An 8,217-nucleotide genomic window follows, 5' to 3' on the forward strand; every position below is an offset into this window, starting at 1 on the left:
TCCCTCAGTATCCTCAGGGGGTTGTTTCAGGAAACCCCCCCTGGATACCAAATCCAAGGATTTCAAGTCCCTTTACAATCAGCCATGAAGTGGAAACTACAGATATGGTGGGCCAACTGTACAGTCAACAGAATGAAAATATCTTCTCACAAAAACTTGCACATCAATATCATAGCAGTATCATTCAGAGTAGCCAGAAGTTACAAAGAATATCCATCCATCAATGAATGGCTAAACAATATTATCAAAAATAGTCCACAAACTTTTGGTCATTGAATCTTTGACAAAGGAGGTGAGAACATACAATGGAGTAAGACAGCCTCTTCAGCAAATGGTGTAGGGAAAACTGGACAGCTGCATGTAAATCATGAAGTTAGACTACTTCCCTCACAGCATACACAAAATAAATTCAAAATGGCTTAAAGACTTCAACATGTAGACAAGACACTATAAACCTCTTAGAAGAAATCATAGGCAAACATCTGACATACATCTCAGCAATGTTCTCCCAGAGCAGTCTACCCAAGCAATAGAAATACAGCAAAAATATCAAGTGGGATCTAATTAAACTTACAAGATTTTGCACAGCAAAGCAAACAATAAGCAAAACAAAAGACAACTTATGGAATGGGAGAAATATTTGCAATAAATGAGACTGACAAGGGCTTAATCCCAGAATATATAAACAGCTATTACACTTGATAAAAAGAAAAACAAACAATTCAATCCAAAAATGGACAGAAGACCTAAACAAACATTTCTCCAATGAACACCTAGAAATGGCCAATAGGCACATGAAAAAATGCTCAATATCATTATCAGAAATACAATCAAAACTACAATCAAGTATCACCTCACACCAGTCAGAATAGCCATCATTCACAGTTCACAAACTAAATGCTGGAGAGGCTGTGGAGAAAATGGTACTCTCTTACACTGTGCTGGGGATGCAGTTTTGTGGAGCCATTGTGGAAAACAGTATGAAGATTCCCCAAAAGACAAAAAATTGATTTCCCATATGACCCAGCAATCCCACTCCGGGGCATACATCAAGAAGGAACCCTATTTCAAAAAGACGCCTTCACCTCATTGTTCACAGCAGCACTGTTTTCAATAGCCAAGACTTGGAAACAACCTAAATGTCCACTGACAGATGACTGGATAAAGATGTTGTAGTATATTTATACCACAGACAAATACTCAGCCATAAAAAATAATAAAATAATGCCATTTGCAGCAACATGAATGGATCTGGAGAATGTCATTCTAAGAGATGTAAGCCAGAAAGAGAAAGGAAAATACCATATGAGATCACTCATATGTGGAATCAAAAACAAAACAACAAAACAAAACAAAACAAGACAAACTTATCTACAGAACAGAAAGAGGCACAGAGACATAGAAAGCAATCTATGGTTATCAGAGTAGACAGGGTGTGGGAAGGGATAAATTGGGATTTCAAGATTTGCAGATACTGACTATGTATAGAATAAACAGCAAGTTTATACTGTATACTACAGGGAAATATATTTATTGTCTTATAGTATCTTATGTTGAAAAAGAATATGAAAATGAATACATGTATGTTCCTATATAACTGAAGTGTCGTGCTGTAAACAAGAAACTGTCGCAATATTATAAACTGACTAGACTTCAATGAAACTATTTTTAAATAAACCAAAAACAAACAAAAAAAAAAAACAAAAAAAAAAAAGAAAAAAGATATTATTAAACCAAAAGAATAAATTAGTGTTTCAGGCTACAACATGGATGAACCTTTTAAACAGTATGCTAAAATAAGCCAGACACAAAAGGACAAATACTGCCCTGTTAGGTGAAGTGTATCTGAGTGTTCATTGTACTACTCCTGTAAATTTTCCATAAGTTTGAAGTCTATCAAAATAAACATAAATTGTATTATTCATTAAAAACATAAAATCGATTCCTCACAGGAGGGCTTTAGCTATTAAATGAAGAAATGCATGTAAATCTCCTGGAAAAACATTTGCACGGCCACAGACAGTCACTGCTGTCACTGCCACTCAGAGGGTGGTGCCAGCGCTGATGGGAGCTGTCTCCACTCGCTCCCATGCAGACAGGAGTGAGGGACTGGGCTCTGACAGGCAGGGTGACTGTGAACCTCGGTCAGACACAGCCACGCCCCATATTCTGCGTTACACAACTTTCTTATACAAACTGCTACATGTAACGTAAACACGCTAGAGGGATGTGTCTTACAACACAGGGAATACAGCCAATGTTTTACAATAACTATAAATGGAGCATCTATTGTACACCTGGAACTTATATCACATTGTAAATCAGCTATAACTTTAGAAAAAATTAAAAAATAATTTAAAAATGTTATCACTTAATATTCAATTCCATTTTTAAGTAAGTACGAAACAGCTTAGAATGTATAAAATCATTTAAGTGTGATAAGTTTGTTTACATATTTATTTACTTTCAGCCTCCTGCTAAAAGAGAAATTAAACAATTTTTTAAACACAGCTTAACTACCATAACAACAAAAAGACAAAAGTGAGAGTGAAGAGAAAATGGAGATTCAATACTTAAATGAAACCAGGGGGAAGTAAAGTCATAAAACTGGAGGCCATGAAATCAGGACAAGTGTTAAAGGCCGACTAGAAATTCAGCTGTAAGATTCTTGGCAGCTAAAGCGAAAAGAAAAATATGATGGGGCGGGTGGTAGAGCTCAGTGGTAGAGCGTGGGCTTAGCGTGCACGGGGTCCTGGGTACAAGCCCCAGGGCCTCCACTAACAGATAAATACAGCTAATTACCTACCCCCCCAAAAGAACCCCAAAGAAAAGAATAAGAGAAATTTCTTTCCTAAAAATACCTGATATTAAATTTAGATAAAATACCTAAAAAGAAAAAAGAAAAATATTAAAAGATGAGGGACACAAGCGACTAATGGCCGTGTGATAAATCTGCGATGGCTGCTGGCAGGTCCCCATGTCCCACGTGCGAGAATCTGAAACATCCTTCTCACCACTCAGAGTCATCCTCAGCCCACCCCACCTCACCCCATGTTAAATACAGGAGCACAGGCAGGGCCCGGCCTTTGCTCTCTCCGTGTCATCACAGAGAGACAGGACCAAAAGGGGCAGAGCACAGCCATTCAAGGAAGGCCACAGCAATTAACATCAAAATGGTGAAGGATTCAAACCCCAATAGGCCTTGAGGCTCAGGATGCAGGGATTTAACTTCTAGGAGAGCTTGAGCTTCATTATACACCCATTGTACTAGTAACATGGTGAATAACCCGCCCCCAGGCACCATGGCAGTCCCAAGGCTAGCCACAAAACGTCAAAGGGTGGGAAATGGCCTACTCCCTGGGAATCCCAGCCCCTTCCCCTTAGGCTGGTCCTTCTACTTATTAGCATATGAAACCACCAAGCCCGTGATAACCAGCAACACAGTGCCGCCTAGAGGTCACCCCTCTCTCTCCCTCTTCGGAGAAGGCCCACGCTCTGTCTGTGGGGTGTGCATCTACTTTTAATCTGAGCATCCAACCCCCACACCTCGTGGCATTTCTCTTGCCTTTCAACGTATCTCTCTGAATAAATCTAACTTTACTCAACAGTGGCTTGAGCTTGAATCTTTCCTGCACGAAGCCAAGGACCCACATCTGGTGGGGCACATCCCAGGGGCTCAAACATAGCCTGGGACACAGCCCTTCTCATGCCCCACATCTGTTTTCTTGTATCAACAGGGACTGGGTTGTGAAGGGAGCTCTGAGGCCACATATAAGGGTCAGAAACAACCTCCAGGGCACAAAATGGCGGGCAGCCCCCCCGCAGCAGGAGCCCTGGGGTCGCCCCGGTTCGCAGTGTTTCTCTGATGTGCTGACTCCCCAGCCAAACAGCGTTCTCCCTAGGCCTGTCCGCACAAAACCCTTCACTCCAAAATACAAGCACATCATGTCACAGTCCTCTTGTTCAACCAGGAAATTTTCAGCCCACTGTTTCCTTCCCCAGTCAAGAACCTAACTGTCCTCCCTCCCATCCCACCACTTCTTTCTTTGTGAGAATTCTGCACTCCCCACACACCATCCTGAACGCAGTTGCTTTGCTGGCTGGGACCGAGATGTTTCAGTCTCACACAGCCTGCGTCCTTTCACTTTCCCCTTTCTACCTTAAAAAGCTTTTCCTGTGTCTCCCACCTCTCTGATTCTGAACTTCAAAAAGTGCTGAGGTTGCAGTCACTGTCTGCATACCTCCCAGTTTTGGCTAGGTTTCCGTCGCAAGATCTTCATTAAGGAGCTGCATCAAGAATTTTAAAGAGGCTATTCTTACATCTGAGCGGAGGGGCCTGCATAAAATTTAAATGGCTTTGAAGGGAGATTTAACCAGGGACAGAGGTGTCACAGGTATTAGTCAACACTGTTATGAGCCAAAATGTGCTTCAAAGGTTCAGAGCAGCTTCTGAACACATAATCGGCAGGGAGGAGATGCCAGGCAGTGAGTGGAATGAATGACACTGGGTACGCTTTCCCAGCTGAGGAAGTATTGGATTTTCTTCTAGTTTTCCAAACAATTTCTTACTACCTTTTTCTCTTATTGTCACATACCATTTCCTACGAACTAAGAAAATCAATGTCAGTCATTTGGGCCTCTTGGAAGAAGCTACACGATGCCATTCACAGGGCTGGGAAATGACAGCCACACCAGTCTAGGTTGAAAGACAAGTGGGGGTATTTCCATGGTAATCACTGGCATGCAACAATCTTCCCAGCTTCTATTACGTCATCTGAAATGTGAGACCAATAAAACTACTGAGCAATGTGCGTGATGATTATGGCCGTCATCTGTTTACAATGTAAGTGCCCATGATAGCTGCCGCTTAATGGGGAATGAGTATGAACAACGAGGCCCAGTCTACCTGGTCACACGCGCCCTGCCTTCCTGTCTTAGTGCAGCAGCAGAGCTTGTTTAGCTGAGATGAACTCCCCCAGAACAGCCCCGAAGGGAAAGCTCCCAGCTCTGCATGGCGAGGCCTGTTCCTTTCCTTCTCAGAGCTGATCAAAGTTTGCAGTCGTCTGTTTTTATGTTTATCCCTTTAGTACCTGCCTCCCCTCCGGAGTTTTTGCTTAAGCAGCACAGGTCCAGGTGTGTCTTGCTGCCTACTGGATATTCTGGGCTTTGAGAAAGGCGACCCCACTTCTGGCTCTGGTGCTGAATGGAGAGGGCAGAAAGCCCAGAGGCCCATGCTGAACCGAGGCCCCTGCACCCAAAATTATGGTCTGACTTTGAGCAAATTACACAGTCTTCTTTACCCTGAGATTCCTCATCTGTCCATGAAAATAACTGCCCATGGCACATAGAGTTACAAGGATTAAAGGAAATCACCAAATTCACAACCTATTCAAGGGGCTACCAGTGCATCCTCAATAGACACTTGCTGCTTTTACGGCTCTGACACACGCCAAGCGGGGTGGGCGGACACAGTGAACACTGCTAAGTGCAAGTGTGTTAAGTGCTTCATGTGTGTTATAGTACTGTTTATAACTTACAACAGACCCAGGAAGAAATGAATATTATCATGCCCATTTCACAGATTCACCAACAGGTTAAGGGAGGTTACACTCTAGTCCAAGGCCCTGTGGTGAGGAAATGGCGACTTAAAAGTGAATCTGAGACCTTGGCCTGGGCTATGTCTCTCTCCAATCCACCTGTCCAATACACAAGTTTGCACAGGCCAGCTCTTGAATGCAATGTGTGCCAGTGTTTGTCAATGTGGGTTAATTACCATAAACTGCTTTCAGAAACCGCTACAGAAAAGACAGGTTGAGCCACATCCCTGCCCATCTCCTGTAATGGGCAGAAACCCCTTCCCTACACCACAAAATTCAAATGTATGCTTCATCCGTGTTTATGTTTGCACACGGCATATTAAAGTATAAGTTACCTGCAGTAATCCCATCTCGGTTGCTTTCAAAGTTTCCAGAATATCCATATTCAGTTTGTGAATGAAAATACTACAATGTGAATGAAAACACTGCAACCATGTCAGTAAACAAAGAATGCTGAAACCAAGTCATCAGAGGTTGCCGCCTTCCCCCAGGTAGGACAGTCCTGCAGCCCAGCCTCTACAGCCACTCACAATGGTGCCCTCTGAGCGGACTCACAATAAGAAAAGACAGGATACTTGCTCTAGGTAGCTAGGTGCTTGTCCAAAGAATGAATTCAGTGAGTCCAAATGATTGCTTCCTCCCATACATAGAAAAGCACTAAATTCTTTAACTTGAGATACCTGGTTTTCTTTAGATAACAAGCAATCTTTTATTGTTCCAACTACCTGGTCTTTGTTGTAAAGCTCCTATATATCCTAGTTCCTCCCCAACCTCTTCCGAGCAGCCCATCAGAGCGATCTGAGAGGCTGTCATCCCGGCTCGAGTCCTCCCGCCAAATAAAACATAACTCTTAACTTTTAGGCTGCACATATATTTCACTCAACAGTTTTGGACACCATGAAGGGACCCAGAGCAGACTTCTCTCCACCTGAACTCTCCGAGTAACCGGAGCCTTGTTACCAGCAGTGGTCCTTTGTGCCCACCCGCCTCCTTGGGGATTCCAGATGAATTTGGTTGAGTCTCTCCTAGTTCTCGGATCTCCCATATTGGTTGATGATCCTGAGTTTTATTTGGCGGTGTATCCAGGTACCTGAGTCTCCAGTTGAAAGATATGGGGATGAGTTACCCACCCAGTGGAGACATACTGAGTGGGGCCTGGTTGAAAGATAACAGGGAAATACCCACCTTGAGGAGACGTCAGAGGTGGGGCTGGTGGAAAGATACCAGGAAAATACTCACCCAATGGAGACGTTCCGAGTGGGTCCAAGTTGAAAAACACTGGGTTCACGACTGAGTGGTTACGTAAGAGGCTAGTCTGATGGTTTCCTCAATTTGGTTACCTCCATTGAATTTTTCGGAATAAAAGTAAAACTCTTAGGAGGAACCTTTCAACTCCAAAAATGGGCCCCCTCCCTAGTTGGTAACAGCTTTCTCGGGTGACTGAGAAACTTGCATGCGTGGTAGAGGCAAAGACTTCATGCTATAGAGTTGTCCCTGCGGGAAAACTTACTAGCAATTTTATTCTGACAACCCGAACTTAGAATGGGTAATAGAACTTTCAAAAAAAAAAAAAAAAAGGAAAGAAAAGAAAAGAAAAGAAAAAGAAATGACAGATTGCCAGCCTCCAACTAATACCACAGCCAGGTTTATATACGTACAAAATTTCCAACATTATTTGGGTATTAAAAAAAAAAAAAAAAAAAAAACTCTCACTCTGAAAGTAACTAACCAGGCCTGATAAAAACATTTTTTGGAATTCTGAACTTATAAAAACCAAAACCCCTTTACGGGGAACTTGTATTTCTCTTCCTATGTCCTTGAAATGTAAACGTTTTATCTTTCTCTGGGTATTCTATGTTTGTGTATGTATGTATAGATGTGTTTCCTTTTTTTTAAAGGAAAACTTGGACTCTGCCATGCAAAAGGTACAAGTATTGTGTACATATGGTGGCAACGCAAATAAATTGGGATTCTCAACAATCCTTTTATAGTACCAATTTTCAGATATTTTGCCATCTTAAGCTTTGTTGCATCAGGCTGGACCACAAATGCCTTTACCTTTTGGAGAGTAAACTTTTGAATTTTATTTAGGCAACACCCCCACTCTCATGTGAAAAGCCTCTTCATCTTATTCGTTTAAAATCACTATATATATATTATGATTGCCATATGATGGATCCTTTAATTTGGAAAAACTTAAATTGGTGAAATTTGAAAGAGCTCTCATTATAAACAGCTGTATTATCGGTACCTATTAAATCAAGTTTAAAGGTAGAAAAACATATCTAATTGTTAACCTAAGAACTTAGTTAAAAAAAGAAAAACTGGTTTGAAAAGCTACATTTGTGTTTTTCCTTTCCCATCAATGGTTTTAGAGATGCTAATAAAAACGTAGAGTAATTAATGTTAATTAGGTTGAGTAACTGGAAAAAGGAATGTAAAAATGTCAAAAGATTTTTTCTTAATGAAAAAAAAAAAAAGATAATGGGTTTATCCCAAATGTGCAAATATTTTTAAATGGTTATTTTGAATGAGATATATAAAATGAACAATTTTGGATTTAAATACAAGTTTTTGATTCTACACTATGTAAAGTTAAAATACAAAAAAAAAAAAAAAA

At 41.3% G+C, this 8,217-nt stretch overlaps 1 long non-coding RNA gene across 1 annotated transcript in view; it reads right to left on the reverse strand.

Moving 5' to 3' along the window:
• The window catches only part of LOC116657944, a 12,326-nt gene extending 6,689 nt beyond the window's left edge, over nt 1–5,637 (reverse strand). The window contains exon 1 of the long non-coding RNA XR_004313123.1: nt 5,333–5,637. This is a non-coding gene — a long non-coding RNA (uncharacterized LOC116657944). The remainder of the gene's footprint in view (nt 1–5,332) is intronic.
• Nucleotides 5,638–8,217: the final 2,580 nt, after the last annotated feature.

The sequence above is a fragment of the Camelus ferus genome, chromosome 19 (genome assembly GCF_009834535.1).
Source record: "Camelus ferus isolate YT-003-E chromosome 19, BCGSAC_Cfer_1.0, whole genome shotgun sequence".
In the NCBI taxonomy this organism is placed as follows: domain Eukaryota; kingdom Metazoa; phylum Chordata; class Mammalia; order Artiodactyla; family Camelidae; genus Camelus; species Camelus ferus.